The sequence below is a fragment of the Mobula birostris genome, chromosome 7, assembly GCF_030028105.1.
Source record: "Mobula birostris isolate sMobBir1 chromosome 7, sMobBir1.hap1, whole genome shotgun sequence".
Taxonomy (NCBI): domain Eukaryota; kingdom Metazoa; phylum Chordata; class Chondrichthyes; order Myliobatiformes; family Myliobatidae; genus Mobula; species Mobula birostris.
This window is the reverse complement of record NC_092376.1, coordinates 43,697,279-43,724,740: the sequence shown is the minus strand read 5'-3', so window position 1 is coordinate 43,724,740 and position 27,462 is coordinate 43,697,279. Positions and strand designations below refer to the sequence as shown.

At 42.4% G+C, this 27,462-nt stretch overlaps 1 protein-coding gene across 4 annotated transcripts in view; it reads right to left on the bottom strand.

Moving 5' to 3' along the window:
• LOC140200153 (spermatogenesis-associated protein 13-like) overlaps positions 1-27,462 on the bottom strand; it is a 256,449-nt gene that overhangs the window by 208,476 nt on the left and 20,511 nt on the right. Inside the window, exon 1 of one of the 4 annotated variants that reach the window (XM_072263031.1) lies at positions 1,687-1,804. The exons of the other annotated variants lie outside the window; for them this stretch is intronic. The gene's annotated coding sequence lies outside the window, so the exon portion shown is untranslated. Of the gene's footprint in view, positions 1-1,686; positions 1,805-27,462 lie in introns of those variants that run through there. 4 annotated transcript variants of the gene reach the window in all.

The window sequence follows — 27,462 nt, the reverse complement described above, 5'->3', positions numbered from 1 at the left end:
TACGCCATTCAAAATTGTTTCATTAGTATCAAATCAAAACAATCCCAAGGTTCTTCAAAGGATATTTTACATACTCTGCTTCTCTGTGTTGTGACCCTGACCCGAAGCAGATACATGCCTTGACAAACAACAGACTTCCTTAGGCCTCTAACATGTAACATAAATATACCTTTCCTCTCTGAGATGCCATTTCAGTTAAGAGAATCATTTAACATGTTACAGATAACACATTTAACTAGGGTGCATGCTTACAAAGATCCCAAAGAACTAAAAATAGAATATATCTCAGTATCAAGACATCAGTATTAAAATTTAAATAGCTCGAGTTTTGCAATTGAACTCCAATGTAATATAACCAATATAATTATCTTTATTTGCACAAGCAAATATTTAAATGTAAGCTATTTTCAGCAGGTGTCAACCCAGATAATTACAATGTAAAATTTTAATTCATTTCCCCCAAATTGAAATTAATATGCAGAGCTCCACCTGGTGTTCAAGATTTTTTTTACTCAAAATTGGAACAAATCTCTGAATTTGTGTTAATTACTAGTGTGAAATGAGTTCTGCGATCTTTCTGGTTTGCCCTATAGTAGCCACTAAACAAGGAACCAAGTTCTTTGAACTTAAAGCTTGGTTTAGTATTTTTGATGAGTCAACTCACTACAAGATAAATTGTGACATTTTACTCCTAAAGCATCAAACATTAGAAGGCTGCTTTTTTTGAGGTGCTATCAACTCTCTTGTTCTTCAAGCCATATCCACCGTTTTGATGCTACTGATATTTTGAATAAAAATTTGAAATGCTTGAAAATCTCAGGGCAGGCAACACCTGTGAAAAGGAGAAACAGTTAATGTTTCTCATTGCATAGAATACTATCTGAATTGCGCAATTTTTCAATTTTGATTTTTAATCCAGTTTTTCAATATCTGCATATATGTTTTGCTCTATTTCAGGCTGTTCATTCTAATGAATAAGGGCTTCAGCCACTGTTGAATATCATATAAAATTATTAATCCCCAATTCACCAATGCACTTAACTGCACTGCTTGCACAGATAATAATTTGTAAATGAACAAAACAGTTGTTTCCTATAGACACAGGTGCAACTGGTGCTGGTTGCCTAAACACGACTAGTCAAGGAATACAATTTCTAGGCAAACTTTTCAGCAAAGGTTGAGAATTAGAAACAAATCAATTTTCCACTTCATTTTTAGTTCCATAAAAAATGGTTTTCACTATGCAGTGATAAATACAGGTTTCCCCCACCATCCAAAGGTAGAGCGTTCCTATGAAATGGTTCGTAAGCCGGAATGTCGTAAAGCGAAGAAGCAATTACCATTTATTTATATGGGAAAATTTTGTGAGCATTCGCAGACCCAAAAATAACCTCCCAAATCATGCCAAATAACACATAAAACCTAAAATAACAGTAACATATAGTAAAAGCAGGAATGATATGATAAATACATAGCCTATATAAAGTAGAAATACTTATCCACAATCATTGCCTGAACTGTTCTCCGTTGCGAAAATCTCACGCAAGCGCTCGCCACAGAAACATGGCGCAAGGGCTCTCCAGTAACCTTTAAGCTATGAAGCTGCCAAATCATACCAAATAGCACATAAAAATACACAGCTTATATAAAGTAGAAATAATGTATGTACAGTGTAGTATCACTCACGTGAATCAGGAGGAGAGCGCCAAGCACACTGATGGTGGTGTGTTAGATTGAGTTGTCAGAGTTTGGGTGGTGCAGTGGCCCCCACCCTCCGGGCAGCGAACCGATACCGATGTGCGAAGCATGCAAGGGTACAGCGGTAGCCGGGAGGCACACAACACATCTTTAAGAAAAAAGTCGAAACAAACATGCTAATTAATTAGGTGCCGCCCGGCACGTAATTGTCGGCCCAGATCAGAGGCGATTGCCGATTGCATCACCTCTGATCTGGGCCGACAATTACGTCCCAGGCGGCACCTAATTAATTAGCATGTTTATTTCTGCTTTTTTCTTAAAGATGAGCTGAGTGCCTCCCGGCTACCGCTGCATTCTCCGCGAATCGGTATCTGTCCGCGGCCTGGGGGTTGGGGTGGTGGGACACTGGGGTGTCATCTCATCATCATCTGTTTCCATTAGGGCAGGCAGGTCATCTTCTCCTATCTATACCTGCTTCGATGTCAAAGGTCGAGGTTCGTCATCTGCTGTGGCTGATGTGGAAGGCTTGCTTGACGGCTGAGCCTCGCGCATTTTTCTATCATACAGTTCTTTGTAAACACTCAAACCATCTTGAAAATATGCCCTAAAGCTACGTACCCTTTCAAAATTAAAGTCGTACTTTATCATTACTCATTCGGTTTCGATTGTTATCCTTTCCTCTTCCAATTACATCAGCTCTTCATCTATCAGTTCTTGGTCATGGGATGCCTAAATCTCTTCAACATCATCTTCATCAACTTCCACAAGCCAAACTCACGTTGTCCTTACTTCGTGCACCACGATCAAAACGCTTAATTATGTCTAGCTTTACGCTAAGTGTACCACCCTTACGAGCTCTTTTAGGCTTTTCTGATACGTTAGAACTCATCTTGCAAACGGCTGCTCACAGGCACGTGTTTAAGCAATGCCAGCTAGAATGCCGTTCCCGGGGAGAGCGGCTGCTCGGGGCACATGCTGATTTTTTTCTTCGCACGCTGCTTTTCCCCGCGTGCTGCCTTTCTTCGTAATAGTGAAAACACATTCTGTTAGTGAAAACAGAGAACTAATGTAAGTCTTTCGTAACAGTGAGGTTTCGTAAAGCGAACATTCGAAAAGCGGGGGACACCTGTACATGAAAGCTTCACTCTTCTCCATCCTGCTTGTACATCACACACACTTTACCTTTTTTCGCATTGCAACTTTAGGGATAGATAATAGGGCTTATCTAGTCGGGGTGATCTAGGTTAATAATCAACCTCTATTCAATAAATAACAGAAATATTTATTCTGTAATTATTTCACAGTAGAAATGAAGACAAAATACTAGTAGCACAAACTGACCAAACAATATATCCAAGTTGGCATTCAGTGGATTTAAAACATTATATTCATTCAATGTTATGGTCACAAAAGTTTCTTACAAAAGAACAGATTGAATAAATTTAGCTATTAACCCCTTGACATTAGAAAGAGAACGGAACCTCATTTTATGGTGTTTACCACTTGTGATCACTCACTTGGCCATCAGTAATTTAGATTTCAAGTAGGAGAGAATCAAAGAACATGGACTGATAATAAGATACAATTGAGCAATGAGGTACAGACTAGCCATGATCTTATAGAAACGCGTTTGATTAGATGCTACTGTCAGTTCTACACTCCAACTATATGAATTATCAACACACACAAAACATGCTGGTGAACACAGTAGGCCAGGCAGCATCTATAGGAAGAGGTACAGTCGACGTTTCAAGCCGAGACCCTGCATCAGGACTAACTGAAAGAAGAGCTAGTAAGAGATTTGAAAGTGGGAGGGTGAGGGGGAGATCCAAAATGATAGGAGGAGACAGGAGGGGGAGGGATGGAGCTAAGAGCTGGAAAGTTGATTGGCAAAAGGGATATGAAGCTGGAGAAGGGAGAGGATCATGGGACAGGAGGCCTAGGGAGAAAGAAAGGGGGAGGGAGCCCAAAGGATGGGCAAGGAGTTATAGTGAGAGGGACAGAGGGAGAAAAAAGAGAGAAAAAAAGGGGAATAGATAGATAGATAAGTAAATAAATAAATAAGGGATGGGGTACGAAGGGGAGGTGGGGCATTATCGGAAGTTAGAGAAGTCAATGTTCATGCCATCAGGTTGGAGGCTACCCAGAGGATGAGGCTTTTTATTCCAGGGTGAAGGAGATGTCCTCCTTTTTTAAAGAAAGGGGCTTCCCTTCCTCCACCATCAACTCTGCTCTCAAACGCATCTCTCCCATTTCACGCACATCTGCTCTCATCCCATCCTCCCACCACCCCACTAGGAATAGGGTTCCCTTTGTCCTCACCTACCACCCCACCAGCCTCCGGGTCCAACATATAATTCTCCGTAACTTCCGCCACCTCCAACGCAATCCCACCACCAAGCACATCTTTCCCACCCCACCTTTCTGCTTTCCGCAGGGATCGCTCCCTACGCGACTCCCTGTCCATTTGTCGCCCCCATCCCTCCCCACCGATCTCCCTCCCGCCACTTATCCTTGTAAGCGGAACAAGTGCTACACATGCCCTTACACTTCCTCCCTCACTGCCATTCAGGGCCCCAGATAGTCCTTCCAGGTGAGGCGACATTTCACCTGTGAGTCGGCTGGGCTGCTCCCGATGCGGCTTTCTATATATTAGCGAGACCCGACACAGACTGGGAGACCGTTTCGCTGAACACCTACGCTCTGTCTGCCAGAGGAAGCGGGATCTCCCAGTGGCCACACATTTTAATTCCACATCCTATTCCGATATGTCCATCTACGGCCTCCTCTACTGTCAAGATGAAGCCACACTCAGGTTGGAGGAACAACACCTTATATTCCATCTGGGTAGCCTCCAACCTGATGGCATGAACACTGACTTCTCTAACTTCCATTAATGCCCCACTTCCCCTTTGTATCCCATCCCTTATTTATTTATTATTTCCTCCCCCCCCCTTTTTTTCCTCCTTCTGTCCCTCCTTGCCCATCCTCTGGTCTCCCCTCCCCCTTTCTTTCTCCCTAGGCCTCCCATCCCATGATCCTCCCCCTTCTCCAGCCTCGTATCCCTTTTGCTAATCAACTTTCCAGCTCTTAACTCCATCCTTCCCCCTCCTGTCTTCTCCCATCATTTCAGATCTCCCCCTCCCCCTCCCAGTTTCAAATCTCTTACTACCTCTTCTTTCAGTTAGTCCTGACGAAGGGTCTCGGCCCAAAACATCGACTGTACCTCTTCCTATAGATGCTGCCTGGCCTGCTGCATTCACCAGCAATTTTTGTTTGTGTTGCTTGAATTTCCAGCATCTGCAGATTTCCTCGTGTTTGCATATATAAATTGTCACTTTACTATTATAAATAAAAAAGAGCAGATACAACGGAATACAATAAAATCAATTTTTATTTCAAAAGAATGAAGCAAGCTAACTTCCAAACTTAACACTACACTGAAAAACAATAATTGCAGATGCTGTTAATGTAAAATAACACAAAATGTTAGACGCAAAGGTCTATCAGCACTTACTGAAGAATTTCATGGACAAACACCTAGAATATCAGGGTTACCATGGAGACTGTGAATAGATATTCTGCAAAGCCGCTATCTAATCTTCCATCTCTGCTTTTATGTACAGGACATCACATAAATGCAGCGCACTAAGGTGGGAGTAGTATGACTGCAGTGCCACTTCACCTTGAAGAGATGTTAAGGTCACTCCACGATGAGAACAGTTATAACAACAGGCAGCCAAATTCTTCAAGTTCAAGTTTAATTGTCATTCAACCATACAAGAATACTCATGAATACAGCCAGACGAAACAGTGTTATTCTGGTGCAAAGATGCAAAGCACAGTGCCAACAGTCATACATGTACACAGCACAAGACACATAAAACATATTTAAAATAGCAAGCACATATAAGATAGCAGTAATCTTGCTTATTCTGCTTTCCAAGTATATAGTCATTCATCTAAATAATAATCCTATTTACAATCTTTACAATCCACAACCTCATATTGTTGCCCAAATTTATCAGTTTTAAAAATCTGAACTGACCTATTATTCACAGGCCATTGACAGGGTTCTAGATTTTAAATACATTTTGTATGTAAAGATCTCTCTTCAATTCAGTCCTAAATAAAGTTGCTCAAAATTTTAAGATTTTGTCTATTCATCTGAGATTTCCATGGAGGAAGTAATTTCACTAGTAACATTCAAATTAAATACAGATTTAATAAAAATCACAAATTAAAGCACCACCTACTCAAAGTGATACAATTTTATGTGTACTTTTCCCATAGTTTAACATTTTGAATCCTGGATAAATTCTAGTGAAGCTGTACTCTTTCCAAGGTCTAGGTATCCTTTCAATGATTCTTTAGAGAAAACTACAGTAGGCATCAGAAAGATTCTTGACAACAAAAGCATCACATTTTTATTTTTACATGGTGATCAATATTCTCCAAAATTGTTAGAGACAAGCCCAAGATGTTTTTAAATAAATTAAATCCTGAGATGAGATCCTTACCCAGATTTCATGCATGCAAACTCTACTTGCTTCCTTTGTTTAACGCAATATAAAATAAAATCCTGAATATGCACTTCATGACAGCTTAATCTTTTGCATGTAACCAGCATTAACTGTATACTTGCCCTCTTTTATAAAACGGCTTTGTATTTCAGCTCCGCACTCTAACCTTGACATCAACCACCAGCATTCTACATCCAATTTCAAAATGTTTCCTTAAGAATGTCATACTACAACCATTTCTATCAAAAATACTGCCAGTTTATTTTGCTGAGGAATGTTACAAAAAATAGAGTAAGACCCATATATACTGTTTTATAATCAATTTACCCTTACATTTATGTTACAGACTTAAAAGACCAAGTCCCATAGTTAAGATTCCTTAACCAGCAGCCTCTAAAACAAAAATCAACTTTCAACAAGATCCTCCTTGGAAGGCCCTGCAATTCTGTAATTAATACCCCTTTGTCAAAGACCAAAGTAGAGGCACAATAAGTATACAGTGAACAATTACAGTATCTTTCAATTGATGTACAATGATCACAAAAATTAAGCTCAGTCTAGTTATAAAAAGGTTGAACAGTATTCACATAAGACAAGTGATCTGATCAATCTTTAACTTGATTTTTGAGTCACAATATTGGCCAAGTTCCAAGCCTTGATGATAAAATGCTTTTACATTAGAAACAAATTGTCTGATTTTTATTAAGATAATAAAGACAACCTTAGAAATATATCACACAGTAAATAATAAATACAAAAAGTTTCACCCAAAATTAGATTTCAACTAGAGGACTAGATTTGGCCAAGACTCAAACGTGTGAAGTGAAAGTTAAAAAGAACTTCCAAGCATGAAAATTCCTTCATGCAAAGAGGATGTTATACTTAAAATGGCTTCTAGATCTAGTACTTAAAAGCAAAATCCTGTGATCACTTAAGTCATAGCTGGATACTGTGATGTGGAACTACAAAATTTTGGCATGTATTTTATGATGAACATAAAAAAATAAAAGTTTACTCAAAACCATAGAGCTGTTTTCACACATTAGGGAGATGATAGCTAATGATGACAATTCAAGGTACAGACTCTTTGCTCTAACCACAAGGCATAGCTGAACTATTACAACATTTGGGATTTTTGCAAGCCCAGTGTTTTTTAAAAAAACTTCCAACTCTGATTAAGCTTTCTTGAAATAAACATTGGTGGATCAGAGTATTTAATTCTTTAATTCACTTACCACAACTATGCACAAAATGATGAAGCATTTCCATAGGCCACTTGTTTCCATGTGTAACTACAAACATTTTGCTAGCTAAACCATCTGTTTCTGATCGCTTAATTAAAAAAAAGGGCAGGTCAAATTCCTTAAGTTATAATCATAGCTTTGATAAATATTCCACAAAACACTACTTCATTGGGTTCTTTCCTATTAATGAAAGAAAATAAAATTCAATTAGATCACCAACTCCCTTTAAAGGGGGCACACCCACGCATTACAGACTACTCCAGCCTACATTCCAGAGTCGACTGTTAATGCCTTCGATGTACGGAGAATCCTCAATAAATGTAGCCTTATCAGCAATATAATAAATTTAAAGTAACAGTAAAATTATGATAGTCCAGTATCCTAGGGATTTTGGTAGACTGCCAGCTTTTCCAGTCTATTAGATGTGTCTTGTATTAATACCTGAATATAGTTTAATTTCTTGTTTTTGCACATTACATGGCAGTTTAATAAATTATGCAGTGAACTTAGCAAATTTAAAGAGAGTGGAAAACATACTACCACTCCTGATTCTAGCTTTAAATGGACAACAAAGCACACAGCAAGGACCTGGCCATACAGTGTCTGTAAAAAGTACTCATCCCCCTTGGAAGTCTTTATGTTTTATTGTTTTACAACATTGAATCACAGTGGATTTATTTTGGTCTTTTTGACACTGATCCACAGAAAAAGACTCTTTCGTGTCAAAGTGAAAACAGATCTCTACAAAGTGATCTAAATTAATTACAAATATAAAACTCATAATAATTGATTGCATAAGTATTCACCCCCTTTAATATGACACACATGTGGACATGTGACCAAGTGGTTAAGGCATTTGCCACCTGAAGGTCATGAGTTCGAGCCCCAGCCAAGGGAATGTGTTGTGTCCTTGAGCAAGGTACTTAATCACACATTGCTCTGCGACGACACTGGTGCCAAGCTGTATGGGTCTAATGCCCTTCCCTTGGACAACATTAGTGTCGTGGAGAGGGGAGACTTGCAGCATGGGCAACTGCTGGTCTTCCATACAACCTTGTCCAGGCCTGCGCCCTGGACAGTGAAGACTTTCCAGGCGCAGATCCATGGTCTTGCAAGACTAATGGATGCCTTTAATTTATATGACACACCAAATCATCACTGGTGCAGCTAATTGGTTTTACAAGTCATATAATTAGTTAAATGGAGATCATCTGTGTGCAGTCAAGGTGTTTCAATTGATTGTAGTAAAAATACACCTGTATTTGGGAGGTCCAACTGCTGGTGAGTCAGTATCCTGGCAAAAATTACACCATGAAGAAAAAAAAGAATACTCCCAGCAACTCTGGAAAAAGGTTATTGAAAAGCACAAGTCAAGAGATGGATACAAGAAAATTTCCAAGTCACTGAATATCCCTTGGAGTACAGTTAAGCCAATCGTCAAGAAATGGAAAGAACATGGCACAGCTGTAAATCAGCCTACAGCAGGCTATCCTCAAATACTGAGTGACTGTGCAAGGAGACGACTAGCGAAGGAAGCCACCGAGACCTTTGACAACTCTGGATGAGTTACAAGCTTCAGTGGCTGAAATGGCAGAGACTACACATACAACAACTATTGCCTGGGTGTTTCATCAGTCGTAGCTTTATGGGAGAGTGGCAAAGAGAAAGCCACTGTTCGGGAAAAAAAAATACTCACATGAAATCTTGGCTAGAGTTTGGCAGAAGGCACCGTGGAAGACTTTGAAGTCAGCTGGAAGAAAGTTCTATGGTCCGATGAAACCAAAATTGAGCTTTTTGGCCAACAGACTAAATGGTATGTTTGTCATAAGCCAAATACCATACATAATCAAAAATATAACATCCTACAGTGAAGATTGCTGGTGACTGCATCATGCTGTGAGGATGCTTCACTACAGCAGGCCCTGGAAAACTTGTGAAAGTAGAGGGTAAAATAGATGCAGCAAAAGACAGGGAAATCCTGGAGGAAACCCTGATGCAGTCCGCAAGAGAACTGTGGCTTGGGAGATTTTCCAGCAAGACAACAACCCCAAGCATAGAGCCAAAGCTACACTGGAATGGCTGAAAAACAACAAAGTTAATGTCCTGGAGTGGCCAAGTCAGAGTCTAAGTTAATTATCTGGAAGAGGGGACGGGGTGTAGTGTATCTAAGTTTGCTGATGATACTAAATTTAGTGGAAAAGCAAATTGTACAGAAGATACAGAGTCTGCAGATATATCCCTCTGCAGAGGGATGTTGGCCTTCATTGCTAGAGGGATTGAACCTAAGAGTAGGGAGGTTATGCTGTAACTGTACAGGGTACTGATGAGGCTGCACCTGGAGTACTGTGTAATTATGGTCTCCTACTCGAGGAAGGATATACTGGCTTTGGAGGCAGTGCAGAGGAGGTTCACCAGGTTGATTCCAAAGATGAGGGAGTTAGACTATGAGGAGAGATTGAGTCACCTGGGACTGTACTCGATGGAATTCGGAAGAATGAGAGGAGATTTTGTAGAAACATACAAAATTATGAAAGGGATAGACAAGATCAAGGCAGGAAAGTTGTTTCCACTGATGAGTGAGACTAGAACTAGGGGACGTAGCCTCAGACTATGGGAGAGTAGATTTAGGATGGAGATAAGAAGGAACTGCTTTTCCTAGAGGGTGGTGAATCTGTGGAATTCTCTGCCCAATGAAGCAGTGGAGGCTACCTCAGTGAATATATTTAAGACAAGGTTGGATAGATTTTTGCATCGTAGTGGAATTAAGGGTTATGGGGGAGGAAAGTAGGTAGGTGAACATGAGTCCATGGCCATATCAGCTATGATCTTATTGAATGGCAGAGCAGGCTTGACAGGCCAGATGGCCCACTCCTGCTCCTATTTCTTACGTTCTTGAATCAATTCTGATAATCCTCCTTCAGTGACTGCAAGTGTAAGCAGTACTCTTGCAAATCACCATCTGTGAAAGAGAATGCCATGATTTCCATGCAGGGAAATTGTGAGAACATACTTTTCCCAATGTTTTGCTTGTATACTTCTAATTTTCTGATAAAAGTGGACACTGCACTTTTTTCCTGGATTAAATTGAAATTCTCAGCTTGCAGTTTCATATTTAGAATGTTCATTTTATCTTACAGATCGGCTAGGTATGCCACATTTCCGTGTAGAAATCCTGTTTCCCAAGCTCTTGTCGAATTTGAGCAAAAATTCAACCACAGTGTCAAAAAGGTCAGAGAAATGTTTTACGCAGCAGCCTTTTGACAACCAACAAACTTCAGTGTGAAGAAACGTCCAAACTCTTCATCATTATCTTGGCACTTTTAAGGTCATTTTTACCTTTCTTGGCAAATGACTCAGGAGTGCAATGCTTTTCAAATGCTCTTTTCATGAGTATGTGGTTCACTAAGCTGAAGCCACTTTCAACAAGGTAGGAGGATGGAAATGCAATGAAGAGTAGTTTGGAACTGAGTAATACCATAAGTAACCTTTTCAGGGGGTCTTTTATGGAGGCGTTCCTACAATTTTGACGGTTCATGGCTTCATTAGACAGTACAGTATTATAAACAAGCCACTCAGGGCATCACTGATCTGACAGGAATGGAATAAAACCATACTCCAGGTATGTAACATTGTATTAATGCACTTTCTATAGTTTTTGTTTCTTAGCAGGATTAGAATTCAAGGCTTCACCACCTTCAGACATGGATCATGCCATACGTATGTATTTATTAACAGGGCGAAATTAAAAATTAACACACTGGGAATGCCTGTTGGATGTTGAAAACAGCAGCAAGTTGACATGAATGGAATGATGGTAGCAGCACACAAAAGGAATGGTGAGGCAAAGATGAAGACGATTGCAACAGCAAAGATTACATTGACAAGGATTCAGATTGGAATCTGAATGTTAGTCATGATAGAGCTGGTGCTCAGCAAGCTACCTTTTTACTATTCCAGTCAGCTTGATTGTCCAATCACGCAAGATCTCATAATTATAGCGCCATAGTTAGGGTGCCATTTACCATCTTCCCCGCCCCCTCCCAATGACTTCTAGTTCTCTTAATGCCCCCTTAGGACACGTAACCATCTCCATTGGGAATCACTGCTCTATTTATCCGTTAAAGATGGCGCCGGTAACTGGCGACTTTGCGCGTGCTCTCCCGAGCAAACTGCCCTCTCCACTATCCTAGACCCGAGAAACCCTTCTAAACCTCCAATCTAGCAAGATCAAGATCAACAACACCCTGGCGAAGCTACTGACCCAGCTGGAGACCACCACGCCACAACTGCTTCTTAAACTCTGGACTGCACCTGGACATGACCAACGAGGCCCACCACGTTCCCGGAGACCCGCAGTCTGCTACCGTGCCGGAGTGCCTGGAGATGCAGTCCATTCCAACCAACACCTCTCCAGAGCAGACGACCACACAGAAGTGACAGCAGAGACCTCCAGGTGCCCCAGACGCTTCCCCGGAGCGACCACCGTAAAGCCCCGTTGGTGGCCACCCACAGCTGCCAGAAGTGAGGCCTCCGCCGCCGACCTCGGAAATTGAGCCCAAGGCTCGGCTAGAGCGGAAGCCTCCGCTACCACGACTCAGCTTAAGGACTTGTTTCAGCCAGGAGCCCAGCCATCCGGGACTAAGTGTTGGCTTCAGGGCCCGACCCAATCGACATCCCGGGACCCCAGCAGCTGGAAGTGGCAGCGGAGCCTCCCTTGTTACTCGGCCCGACCCGGAGCGTCAGACGATGCGACCAGCCGATCGATTCCCGCGAGATGCGTCCACCAACCTCAAAGAGCTGACAACAACACACTGCATCGATGGAAACCTGGAAAGATGCACTGTTTACCGAGGAAGCGTTGGAAAAGAGCTGGGCTGCTGGTCAGACCGAAGGCGAGAGGCTTCAGAGGGTCCCTATGGCCACCATCCTACTAGCTAATGTGCAAGCCATAGAGAACAAGGTGGATGATCTTAAAGGGAGACTCACCTACTGCAGGGAGATGCAGAACTGCTGTGTATTCTGTTTCACCGAGACCTGGCTCTCTCCTGCCACCCCCGACTGTGCCATCCGACCGAAGGGATTTTCGATCCATCGGATGGACCGCACGGCGTCTTCAGGCAAGACCAGGGGAGGTGGTGTCTGCCTACTGATCAACTCTGAGTGGTGCTCGGACACAGTGGCACTGACAAGCTCCTGCAGCCTGGAACTGGAACACCTGTCGGTGAAGTGTCATCCTTACTATCACCTCGGTCATACTGACAGCAGTCTACATTCCCCCCACCCCCCCATGAGGTGGACGTGGAGTGTGCTCTGAACACACAGAATGCCAACATCAGTGAACTTGAGACCAGGTATCCGGAGGCTTTGCTCATTACAGCCGGGGACTTTAACCAGGCCAACCTCAGAAAGGCGCTGCCAAAGTTATACCAACATGTCTCCTGCCCCACTAGAAGCCCGAATATACTTGACCACTGCTACACAGCAGTCAAGGATGCCTACCGTTCTGTCCCACGACCCCACTTTGGAAAATCGGACCATCAGACCGTACTCCTCCTCCCGGCTTACAAACAGAAACTGAAGCGGGAGGTCACGGTGTCAAAAGTAGTGTCGCGTTGGACGGAGGAAACAGATGAGGTCCTCTGTGACTGCTTTGAATCGGTGGACTGGTTAGTATTCAAGGACTCGGCAGCTAACCTCGATGAGTATGCCTCAGCTGTCACGGACTTTATTTGGAAATGCACGGAGGACTGTGTGTCTCACAAGATGATCCGGGTATTCCCTAACCAGAAACCTTGGATGAATTATGAGGTCAAGTCCCTTTTAAAGGCTAAAGCTGCGGCTTTTAGGTCCGGGAATACCAGACGCTACACGGAATCCAGGCATGAACTCCAGAAAGCCATTAAGGGTGCCAAGAGACAATATCGAGCCAAGTTGGAAGCCCAGGCTAACCAGAGGGATGCCAGTAGACTATGGCAGGGTCTAAATGAAATCACTGGGCGCAAAGAAAAGGCTGGGAATATCAATAACTGGCGCTTCTCTTCCTTTCTACACAAGATTCGAACAGAAGAGGAACGTCCCGCTCCCTCCGGATGAACCGGACCTGCTACCATCGAGATTCATCGTCACCGAGGAGGACGTTAGAAGGGCCTTCCTGAAGATAAATCCAACGAAGACGACAGGCCCAGATGGTGTCCCAGGACGGGTTCTCCAGGCCTGTGCAAGCGAGCTAGCTGGAGTGTTTCCTGACATCTTCAACTGCTCCTTGCTTCAGTCTAAGATCTCCTCGGGTTTTAAGAAGGCAACGAGAATCCCAGTGCCAAAGAAGAGCAAGGTGGCATGCCTGAATGACTATCGACCTGTGGCTCTGACATCAATTGCTATGAAGTGCTTCGAGCGATTGGTTATGGCACACATCAACCACAGCCTACCGGTCAACCTCGACGCTTTGCAATTCGCCTACCGGAGCAACAGGTCAACGGCAGATGCCATCTCTCTGGCCCTACATTCCTCCTTAGAACACCTGGAGAATAAAGACGTATACGAAAGGCTCCTTTTCATTGACTACAGCTCTGCCTTTAATACCATCATTTCAAATAAACTGATTCCTAAGCTCCGGAACCTGGGTCTTAGCACTCAGATCTGCAGCTGGATCTTCAACTTCCTCACAGACAGGACCCAGGCTGTAAAAATAGGGGACAAGCTCTCCCCTACAATCACTCTGAGCACTGGTGCCCCACAAGGCTGTGTACTCAGCCCCCGGCTGTACTCACTGTACACCCATGATTGTGTAGCCAAGTTTACATCAAACTCAACATATAAGTTTGCTGATGACACAACAATTGTAGGCTATATCTCGGGTAATGACGAGTTTGTGTACAGAGAGGAAATTAAGAACCTGATGGCATGGTGCGAAGACAATAACTTATCCCTCAACGTCAGCAAGATGAAGGAATTGGCTGTTGACTTCAGAAGGAGTAGCGGACCACACGACCCAATTTACATCTGTGGTGCGCAAGTGGAACAGGTCAAAAGCTTTAAGTTCCTCAGGGTCAATATCACAAATGACCTGACTTGGCCCAACCAAGCAGGGTTCACTGCCAAGGAGGCCCACCAGCGCCTTTACTTCCTGAGTAAACTAAAAGAAATTTGGCCTGTCCCCTAAAACCCTCACTAATTTTTATAGATGCACCGTAGAAAGCATTCTTCTAGGGTGCATCACAACCTGGTATGGAAGCTGTCCTGTCCAAGACCGAAAGAAGCTGAAGATCGTGAACACGGCACAGCACATCACACAAACCAATCTTCCGTCCGTGGACCCACTTTACACCGCATGCTGTCGGAGCAGTGCTGCCAAGATAATCAAGAACACGACCCACCCAGCCAACACACTTTTCGTCCCTCTTCCCTCCGGGAGAAGGCTCAGGAGCTTGAAGACTCGTACGGCCAGATTTGGGAACAGCTTCTTTCCAATTGTGATAAGACTGCTGAATGGATCCTGACCCGGTTCTGGGCCGTACCCTCCAAATATCCAGACCTGCCTCTTGGTTTTTTAGCACTACCTTACTTTCCATTTTTCTATTTTCTATTTATGATTTATAAATTAAATTTTTAATATTTACTAATTTTTTAATATTTGTAATCCAGGGAGTGGGAAGCACAGAATCAAATATCCCTGTGATGATTGTACGTTCTGGTATCAATTGTTTGACGACAATATAAGTATAAAGTATATTGTGTCCGGTACTCCCGATGTAGAGGAGGCCACATTGGTGAGACCTGACATAAATTGGAGGACCACTTCGTCGTGCATCTCCGTTCCATCTGCCTAAAGCAAATTTCCCAGTGGCCGGCCATTTTAATTCCCATCCCCATTCCTGTTTTGACATGCCGGTCCGTGACATCCTCGTTTCCCATGATGAGGCTATTCTCAGGGTGGAGGAGCAGCACCTTGTACTCCATCTAGGTAGCATCCAGCCTGAAGGCATGGACATTGATTTCTCCCTCTGATAATTTTTCCCCTCCACCTTCCCTCTCTTTCTATTCCCAACACCGGCCTCTTATCTCTTCTCCTCACCTGCCTGTCAACTCCCCCTGGTGCCCCTCCATATTCCCTTTCTACCACGGCCCACTTTCTTCTCCTATGAGATTCTTTCCTTCTCCAACCCTTTACCTTTCCCACACACCTAGCTTCACCTATCATCTTCCAGCTAGTCATCCTCCTCCTCACCCCACCTTCTTATTTTTGCATATTGTGAACAGTTTTGTGCTCTTCATCTAAGAAAAGGTGCGCTGGGATTGAACAGGGCTCAGATGAGGTTAACAAGGATGATTCCAGGAATGAAAGGATTATCATATGAGGAACATTTAATGGATCTGTGTTTGTACTTGCCGGAATTTAGAAGGATAAGAGGGAGAATCTCATTGAAACCTTTCGAGTATTGAAAAGCCTAGACAGTAGATGTGGAAAGGATGTTTCCCATGGTGGGGGAGTCTAGGCCAAGAGGGTACAGCCTCAAGATAGAGAGGCATCGATTTTAAAACAGATGCACAGAAATTTCTTTAGCCAGAGGGTGGTGAATTTGTGGAATTTATTACCACAGATACCTGTGGAGGCCAGGTCATTGGGTGTATTTAAGGCAGAGCTTGGCAGATTGTTAATTGAACACGGCATCAAAGGTTACAGGGAGAAGGCCAGGGAATGGGGTTGAGGAGGGGAGAAAAGGATCAAACATGATTGAATGGCGGAGCAGACTTGATGGGCCAATTGGCCTAATTCTGCTCTTATACCTTATGATCTTAATGATGAATTTACTTGGAATAATAATATTGAAGGCAGAACTGTAATCAATAGTCTGATGTAAATTGTCTTTACTGTCCAGATGTTCCAGACATGAATGTAGGGTGAGGGAGAAACCCACTGTTTCAGCAGTGGGTTGATATTGTCCAGAAAACTGGAGTTGATGCATGCTACGACCAGCTTCTTGAAGCACTTTATGGTGATCAGACCACATTTGGAGTATTGTGAGCAGTTTTGTGCCCTGTATCTAAGAAAGGACATGCTGGCATTGGAGAAAGTCCAGAGAGGCTTTCTGAAAATGATTCTGGAATGAAACGGTTAATGTATGAAGAGTGTTTGATGGCTGTGAGTGATTAGTAACTTTTAACCAGAACTGAATCTTTGCACCCAACAGTGGATAAATGGATTTTCAAAAAGATCTATAATTTTATTTCTCTTTTCTTCCCCTCAAATTGCTACACATAACTCAACAAATGAAAGAACATTACATGGATCTTGCAGCACAGAAACAAACTACCCTGACCAACTGCACTTTGCTCCATTAGCTAAGGATTTCAATAATTTTAAGCTACTCTCCAAACCAAGTACGGTAAAACGATATCATGCTAGTTAACTCTTCAGAATCTCCAACACTTTGGCATGTGTCTTACAGGGGCTCTGGCCCCCACACTCCTGATATCTAGGGATCCCTATTCCCTTCAAACCCACTTGGTTCCATTTTACACACTCATTGAAACATACTAGAGCCTATCTTCCCATGTACTCTTTAAACATAAATTTCCCTGATAATGTACTTTTCCACTGTCTAATGTCTTTTAGACAGCCTACAAATTTAATGTGTTGTTGTATCACATCCAATCTGGAAAATCTGCTACTTTTGGCACCAAATCCTAAGCCATATCACACCAGGTTCTACTTCTATAGCTAATATACCTTCTATACCTAATTTGGCCACTGAGTCCAAATACTCTTAAATTAACTGAACTCTTAATGCAACTCTTTCAGCGTGAGAAAGAATTAGCTACCAGATCTATAATAAGTCAATAAGCAACTCACTGGGCTAACAACAGTGCACACATGACCTTTTACCTTCCCTCTATCTTCAAATAAAGTTACTGATTAGCCTCACCAATAACATTTTCCTGAGTCAGACGTTCAGACAAAAACAAACAATACTGACCTAGATATTTTTTTACTCATTACTGCAGCGACACTGACATATAGAGAATAGTCAGTCATAAGTAAGCAGTGAGGTAATGTTACAGCTATACAAGACCTTGGTCAGACCCCAATTGGAGTACTGTGTTCAGTTCTGATCACCTCATTACAGGAAGGATGTGGATACCATAGAGAGAGTGCAGAGGAGATTTACAAGGATGTTGCCTGGATTGGAGAGCATGCCTTATGAGAATAGGTTGAGTGAACTTGGCCTTTTCTCCTTGGAGCAATGATGGATGAGAGGTAACCTGATAGAGGTGTATAAGATGATGAGAGACATTGATTGTGTGGATAGCCAGAGGCATTTTCACAGGGCTGAAATGGCTAACACAAGGGAGCATAGTTTTATAGTGCTTGGAAGTAGGTACAAGGTGGATGTCAGGGGTAAGTTTTTCCACACAGAGCGGTGGAACGTGGAATACAGTGGCGGTGGTGGAAGCAGATACAATAGGGTATTTTAAGAGGCTATTGGCTAGGTACATTGAGCTTAAAAGTAGAGGGCTATGCGTTAGGGAAACTCGGCAGTTTCTAGAGTAGGTTACATGGTCAGCACAACATTGTGGGCCGAATGCCTGTAATGTGCTGTAGATTTCTATGTTCTATAGTCTTTCTTAAAACATAATAGACTTAGTGCCTTGCGAGTCTACTAAAATGATTACCGTTTGGCAGATTTACAAACAATAAGAACAGAACAGTACAGCACAGCAAAGGAACAGGCCCCACAGCCCATGATATCTGTGCTGACCATGTCAATTTTAACTAATCCCATCCACCTGCACAAGGTCTATATCTCTCCATTTCCCACACATACATGTGCCCCGAGTTAAATGTATCTTTAACATTATTATCATACATTGAATTAATTAGGTTTTAAAGGAAAACTAATTTCATTGAAATTATGAAATGGACAGCAGCCACTGATGAACTATACTGAGGGCATAACATAAAAAGATACTTGCACACAGTGACACTCAGTACCTAATGAAATGTCAATGAGCTCCTGTACTTCATGTACTTCTTACAAGCATTGGTATAATATCAAATAAAAACTACTATGCCAATTAACCAGGTTGATGCATTCTGCCACTGAAGGAGATGACATCAATCACGCTTTTGCAGTCTACAGAAAGACGTGATCAACTGAAATGGGGACACCTCTTTTTCCCTTATTAGAGAGAGAAAGCCAGATGAATACCAGATGAACGAATAGTCTTTGGGTTACTGCAAGTCTGTGTCTTTGTTGATGCTTTGCCACACGCTTGGTGGGGGGGGGGGGGGCGCGCCGATGTTTTTTTGCCAGTGGGAGAGGGGTTTGTTGCTTTGCTGCTGCTTATTCATGGGAGGGGGGAGCTGGTGGGGGGGCTTTGGGGTTCTAACATATAACTGTCATTCATTCTTTGGGGCATTCTTCTGATTTTGTGGATGTTTGTGAAGAATTATTATTTCAGGATGTATATTGTATACATTTCTCTGACATTAAATGTAACTATTGAAACCTATTGAACTGTTCCAGACAAGAGTGAAAAAGATGACACAGAATACTAACCAGGAAATGAGACTATGGCTAATATTTCACCTCTCCAGTCTGTTGAGGGATATTGAAGATATCAGCCTAGGAAAGCATATAAGGTTTAAGCACCTGGGATCACACAAATCCTTTGAATCTTAGGCTCTGTTAAGAATATATTTAAGGATGAAATCAGGAAGGCAAAAAACTGGGGACATGAGATATCATGAGCAAGTGAGGTAAAGGATATTCCTAACATTCTGCAAATACTTTAAAAGAAAAAGTGTAACTAGGGAATGAATGGGTACATTTAAGGATCGGTGTAATCATCTGTTTGAATCCACAGGAAATGGGCAAGGCATGAAGTGAATACTTCATGTCTTTATTTACTGTGGAGAAGGTCACAAAGCTTGGGAGTTGAGGGAAGAGAACAGTGTTGTCCTCAAACATACTAGCATCACAAAGAAGATGTTGGTGGTATTGATGCAGATAAAAAAGCTTAAGCCACTGGAGTCTGGACAAGTGTACCTTAGGATGTTATAGGAAGCAAAGGAAAAAATTGCTAGGGTTGTGGCAGTTATTTTTGCGTTTCCTTGGCCCTGGTTAAGGCATAAGGACAGGAGGGCAATTAAAATGTTGTCTTTATTTACGAAGGGCTGCAAGGACAAGGAACTACAGACTGGTGAGCCTAATGTTAGTGGTGGGAATGTTACCAAAGAACGTTCAAGGATTCAAAGAAACAAGACCTGTTTGCATTTGGAAAGGCAAGGACATTAGGGTAGTCAACATTACTGTGTGGAAAATATCATCTCACAAATGTAACTGAGTTTTTTTGTTAAAATAAAGAGGTGACAGAGGATTGACAAGGGCTGGGCAGAGCAATTAACGTTTTCTACATGGAGGGTCATCAACCTTTTGATTTACCCAAAGTTTGTTCATCTTCCAGCCAACAAGGTGTCTGTCAGGGCATCCTGTAGACAGTCACAGTCGCATGCTGAGGGATGCATTGACACTCAGTGCAACAAATGCCAAATCTCCTTGGGGAAGGACAATAGTATATGCTCCTTCCACTACCAAGCATAGAGGAGCAAAGTTGGGTGGTGAAGCTTCTTGAATAATGAAATGGGTATATCAGCCTAAGAGGCCACACGAGTGGCATTTTGCCATGTTTATTTCTCTTCTTAAAAAAATTACACTACTGAATGTAATAACCATAAATATAAAAGTTTTGCACTGTTTCTTCCTTTGTATGTATTTTTATTAGGCCTATATTTGTTTAAATAAAATTAGTGTGCTTTATTGAAGGAATCAATGCCAACTTGGACTTCATAGGAGTGGTGCTGTGTAACTCAGACTGAAATTAGTGTAACTTGGATCTGGAGTGGAGGTGAAGAACTGTTTCTGGCCCTTCAGATCAGCTTGTTGAAGATAAAATAAGATTGCTGCAAGCAACATTAAGAAAAATGTCTGCACTGGGATTGGGTCTGTCATCAAATTGTTAGCAACAAATAGTGAAAAGACAGTGATGAATTTATAGGACAACCAAATTTGACCAGAATCTTCCACAATTGGACTGCTAGCTGAAGGCTTATGAAAAGGTCAAAGGCAGCCACATAAACATGCATTCGTCTTCTGTTACATGGTAAAGATGATCTCCATTGTGTCTCTTCATGAACAAAATCCATTGAGACTCTGGAAGGAATTCCAACCATTGGTAGGAACAACTGAGGAGCTTTTTGCAATGACTCTCCCCATGGCAGATAACAGGGATTAATATAAATATAAATTTAGATTAGATTATGAGAACACTCAGTCCTCATTTATTGTCATTTGGAAATGCATGCATGCATTAAGAAATGATACAATGTTCCTCCAGAGTGATATCACAGAAAAATAGGACAAACCAAAGACTAACACTGACAGAACCACAAAATTATAACATATAGTTACAGCAGTGTAAAGCAATGCCATAATTCGATAAAGAACAGACCATGGACATGGTAAAAAAAAAAGGCTCCAAGTCCCGATCGATGCTCAAGCCCCCGATAGCAGGCAGCGAAGGGAGAAACTCCCTGCCATAAACCTCCAGGCACCGACAACTGCCGATGCCTTGGAAGCAGCTGACCACAGCCGACACTGAGTCCATCTGTCCAAAAACTTCAAGCCTCTGTTGAACCCCTCCGATACAGCCTGCCAAGCGCCTTCGACCTTTTCCCGACCTCCAAAACAAGCAAGCCGAGGATTCGGGGCCTTCTCCTCCGAAGATTCCGGACCACACAGTAGCAACGGCAATGAAGCGGGCATTTCAGAAGTTTCTCCAGATGTTCCTCCGTACTCTCACGTGTGTCTCCATCAAATCAGAATTGTGCACGGTACCTACTTGACAAATAACAGACATCACCACCGGAGTGGCCGCGCGTGCTACGTCACACCACCATCTTCTCCACTCCCTGCCTTAGGAGCAAGTATAGGCCACTATGCCCTTCTAGCCTCCAATGCCATTTAAAATGACACTACTACCAGGAATGAGGTACAGAAGCCTTGGTTCCTTCACCATCAAGTTCAGGAACAGTTATTACCCTTCAACTATCAGCCTCTTGAACCAGCATGGATAACATCACAGACCTCAACAATGATTCCACAACTATGGATTCACGTTCAAGGACTCCAGAATTCATGTTCTTAATATTATTTATTAATTATCTATTATTTGTTTCTTGCATTGGCACAATTTGTCCTCTTTTGCACATTGGTTATTTGTCCATCTTTGTGTATAGTTTTTCATTGATACTATTGTGTTTCTTTGTATCTACTGTGAATGCCCACAAGAAAGTGAATCTCAGGGTAGTAGATATACTTTGACAATTTACTTTGAACTTTGATAAGATATGGCCTGTCTGATTGCAACTTCATCCACACCCTGCCATCAGCCTGTATTCATCATTTGCTTAACTCTCTTGCTTAACAATAATCACCCTCTTGCTACCTACAGTATATCAATGTAAAAAAAAATTCAAATAGTCAATTCCTTCATACTGTGGGGAACAACTTACAAATATGAATGATCCTCAAGAAATTGGCTCATCTATCTTAATTTCCTTAAAAATGGTAATCAGTATTACAGATGTCCCCCGCTTTTCGAACATTCGCTTTACGAAACCTCACTGTTACGAAAGATCTACATTAGTTACCTGTTTTCGCTAACAGAAGGTGTTTTCACTGTGACGAAAAAAGGCAGCACGAAAAAAAGCAGCACGCGATAAAAGGCAGCACGCGCCCCGAGCAGCCACTCGTCCCCCAGATTCGGAACGGCATTCTAGCCGGCATTGCTTAAACACGTGCCTGTGAGCAGCCGTTTGCAAGATGAGAGTTCTAAGTTATCGGAAAAGCCTAAAAGAGCTCGTAAGGGTGTAACACTTAGCGTAAAACTAGACATAATTAAGCGTTTCGATCGTGGTGAACGAAGTAAGGACAAAGTGAGTTTAGCTTGTGGAAGTTGATGAAGATGATGTTGAAGAGGTTTTGGCATCCCATGACCAAGAACTGATAGATGAAGAGCTGATGCAATTGGAAGAGGAAAGGATAACCACCGAAACTGAATGCAGTAGCAAACGGACCGAAAGTGAAGTTACCCAGGAACTGAACATGAAGCAACTGCGTGAGATTTTCGCTGCAATGATAAAGTACAAATTTAATTTTGAAAGAGTACGTCGGTTTAGGGCATATTTGCAAGATGGTTTGAGTCCTTACAAAGAACTGTATGATCGAAAAATGCGCGAGGCTCAGCAGTCAAGCAAGCCTTCCACATCAGCCACAGCAGATGACGAACCTCGACCTTCGACATCGAGGCAGGCAGACATAGAAGATGACCTGCCTTCCCTGATGGAAACAGACGACACCTCAGTGTCCCACCACCCCAACCCCCAGGCCGCGGACAGATACCAATCCACGAAGAATGCAGCAGTAGCCAGGACGCACCCAGCACATCTTTAAGAAAAAAGCCGAAATAAACAAGCTAATTAACTAGGTGCCGCCCGGCACGTAAATGTTGGCCCAGATCAGAGGCGACACAATCGGCAATCGCCTCTGATCTGGGCCGACATCTACATGCCGGGCGTCACCTAATTAATTACGCAAACACGAGGAATTCTGCAGATGCTGGAAATTCAAGCAACACACATCAAAGTTGCTGGTGAATGCAGCAGGCCAGGCAGCATCTCTAGGAAAAGGTACAGTCGATGTTTCAGGCCGAGATCCTTCATCAGGACTAACTGAAGGAAGAGGTGGGACGGGGAGGGGAAGATCCAAAATGATAGAAGAAGACAGGAGGGGGAGGGATGGAGCCAAGAGCTGGACAGGTGATTGGCAAAAGGGATATGAGAGGATCATGGGACAGGAGACCCAGGGAGAAGGAAAAGGGGGAGGGGGTGGAAAAGCCCAGAGGATGGGCAATGGGTATAGTCAGAGGGACAGAGGGAGAAAAAGGAGAGTGAGAGAAAGAACGTGTGTATAAATAATGGATGGGGTACGAGGGGGAGGTGGGGCATTAGCGGAAGTTAGAGGTCAATATTCATGCCATCAGGTTGGAGACTACCCAGACGGAATATAAGGTGTTGTTCCTCCAACCTGAGAGTGGCTTCATCTTTACAGTAGAGGAGGCCGCGGATAGACATGTCAGAATGGGAACGGGATGTGGAATTAAAATGTAATTAACTAGTTTGTTTATTTCGGCTTTTTTCTTAAAGATGTGCTGGGTGCGTCCCGGCCACCGCTGCACCCCTGCATGCTTCGCGGATCGGTATTGGTACGCTGCCCGGAGGGTGGGGACCACTGCGACCCCAGCCTCTGACGACTCAGCCTAACACACCATCATCAGTGTGCTCGGCGCTGTCTTCCCCATTCCGGTGAGTGATACTACACTGTACACACATTATTTCTACTTTATATCGGTTGTGTATTTTTACGTGTTATTTGGTATGATTTGGCAGCTTCATAGCTTAAAGGTTACTGGAGAGAGTGTTTCTGCCGGGAGCGCTTGCATGAGATTTTCACTACGGAGAACAGTGCAGGCGATGATTGTAGAAATGTATTTCTACTTTATATAGGCTGTGTATTTATCATATGATTCCTGCTTTTACTATATGTTACTGTTATTTTAGGTTTATGTGCTATTTGGCGTGATTTGGTAGGTTATTTTTTGGGTCTGCGAATGCTCACAAATTTTTCCCATATAAATTAATGGTAATTGCTTCTTCGCTTTACGACATTCCGGCTTACGAACCGTTTCATAGGAACGCTCTACCTTCGGATGGCGGGGGAAACCTGTATTAGATTCTCCAGTAAAAGACAACATACACTTTAAATTCACTTGTGTCAAGATCCATTTGAATGTGGTATATTTCAATCAAGACCTCTTATATTCTTCAGATTCCACTGAAATTGTCTCTTGTTGAATAACAGTCACACTTAAGCATCCACCAATAAAATCTCCATTGCCAAGGAGGAAACGTTGTCACTATCAGAAAAACTTATTTACTTAGTTTTTGACAATCTGCTACAGTGGTCTCATTTTATTTTGGCTTTTCAATGGCCATTTCAACATCTTGCTGTGCTTTGGAAATCATGTACAATTGCTTTGTCCACTATCAGTTCTTTAGGCCACAAGCTATTTTGCTGTACCTCAACCTTACAGTTTTTCTCAGTTGCCTAGACACTTTGATCAAGCTAATTCTAAACCCTATATGAGCAAAACAGCTGCCATCTCATCACAAGTCAACCATTTATTATTATATGTATACCAGTCTCATTACCAGCTAATGAACTTTTTGCTAAACATTTGACACAGTAGTCATCAGAAGATACAAGTCAGAACAATCAATTAGAAATGTCGTGTCGAGCAAAAAACACAATCAAATGGCCCCATCTGACAGCAATCAATCCCAAATCACTGACTCAAGGTGGTTCCATTTTGCACGGAATTAAGAAATCACTGCAAATCTGTTGATGCACCAACCTTGTCTAAGACAAGAAGGGAAGGGGAGGAATGTCATAGGGCAAAGGCAACAGTCCAGGTACCTCGCTGGAGAGGTTCAAACATCACCACGTGTGCAGCCAAATCAGACACTGGTGTTCAGGTATACATCCTCACGAGTGGGCCATGTAACACCCTACGCAATATCACATTCCTTGATGGGTTTTACTGACAACTCTTGGCGTCTGAAGAGGAACAGGATGCTGGGATCAATAGACTACATTATACCATTAATGGACAATGCATCTTTCCACCACTCATCTGCAATGACCAACCGGTTTCAGGATCATCATAGCATGCCCATGGAATTCCTTTTACCATATTCCCCTTCATCAAACCTATTGAGGTATTTTTTTAACCACCTGGGAGATGGAAGCTTCCTACTGGCAAAATGCTGCTGACGTACGCTATAACTGAGACTTGTCGAATAATCACCAAGTCAGATTGCCAAGGCTGCACCAGGTTTTCAAAGAGGCATTTACCCCCACTGCATCACTACGGAGCACATTTTATGTGATTTGATGAAAACATGTGGCCCAACATTAGGGACAGACAGATCAATGATTACCATTATTGTACTGTATTTCTGTTATCAAAGATGTATGATTTTTTCCTAAAGATGTCAGCAATAATGTCCTTGACTTTCATGTAACAACAGATAGTGAAATGTTGAGATTATAGTGAAGACTGTGTGTTTTCATTCTTGCATCTTATTCTGTTGCTCCTTCAACGTTCCAACTCATGATTGGGGCTGTAATCATTATATTTACAATAATGGACTAAATGTCCTGATCTTTGTTGGCACTAGTCAACAACGTGACCAATGGCAAAGTCCTTCAGACAGTTCATGAAACTACTTTTACACCTTCTTCTCTCAAATGTGATTCTATTACTAAGCTGCTTGCAATTGAGTGACCTGGCACTTCGCTGTCTCTGACGGAGTTCAGTAAAGTTTGGAGCGGAATGTGTGGCCTGGAGACAGGGCCATGATCAGCTTCATTTCCCTCCGATCTCACTGATTCATAATGTCAAGCAAGATATAAACCAGCGAGTACGAGAGTGGAAGGTCAGCGGGTGCTCAGCGTCATCTGCACTCATTTAACCGGTCTCTCGCTTGCTGCTGCCAGAGGGAAGTGCCAGCATTTGGGGGGGGGGGGTCTCTCCCCCCCTCCCCCCCGCCAACCCAGAGTCTTGGGCCTTGGGTATGGTTTAATCAATGCATTTTGTGGATTGGACTCTGCAGTTCATGTCATTTTGTGTTTCTGGTTACTGTTTTCCTATTGCCATTTCGTGCAGACTGGCTCTGCAGCCAACGAACGACAGCACCAAATTGAACAGAATTAAACTAAACTGAACATTCCTAGGCTGGTTCAACGACTCTGTAGTTTGATGTTTTATATTCTGTGCTTTTCGCTCATTTTTTGCTGTTTGTGCGATCTGTTCTTTTTTTTATGTGTTGGTTTGATGTTTTCTTTGAATGGGTTCCATGGTGGTTCTTTGTTTCGTGGCTGTCTGTGGGAAGACAAATTTCAGGGTTGTATACTGCTTACATAATAAATGCACTTTTGAATGTTTGGCATTATACAACAAGCATCACACTGTATGACTGACTATGCTGTTCATGTGAGAAGGATAATCAATATTTTGCCAGTGATTATCCAATGATTCCTTATATGTGTTAGTGATCTACTGTTGTGTGCTACTTTTTTGATTGGCTGAGTGCGTTTTGCAGTGAGAGTGAGTTTGGCACAACACTTCAGTCTTTTAGCAGGCTGTGTCAACTGTTTTGAGAATATGGCTACTGTTTTGACCAGTGTGTTTAAACAATTGAGAATAACTGTAAGATGTCCATTGGTCATTTTGCTTCACCATTCTAGCTATCACAATGTTTCTAGTCCAAGAATACATGGAATGTTCAAGATTTAAGCTCCTCGATCTGCTGGTCAATCTCTTCAGGTCAATCTTATCATTTTCCGGTAGACAAAACAGGAGTGTCTTCACAGGGCAAACTCGGTATTGTCACGACTTTGTAATGTACTAGCAGCAAGAGATGACAAATTGAGTCAGGTTTTAATATTAAAACCACTATATTTATTTACATCTACTCAAAAAATTGGAAAATTAAATAAACTACTTTCTTAAACAGAAGTTAACAGTGTTATGTGTCTATAGCTCCCTTACAGTCAAACTTAGAACCTGTTCTTAACAAATCTTACTCAAGCACAGTCTTAAAGTGGCAGTTCAGAGAGCCTGGTAATTCACGAAATAGGTGAGAGGACAGACTTGTGGATTAACAATGCAGTGACAAGGCGATCACAACGAATTCCAAAGATTCCACGGCTAGCGAATGAAGAAACAGTTACCAAAGATCCCAGCCGAAGAATACTGTTCCGAAGTCCACAAAGAGCGATTTCACAAAGTGGCTGTCACAAAATCCACACCCA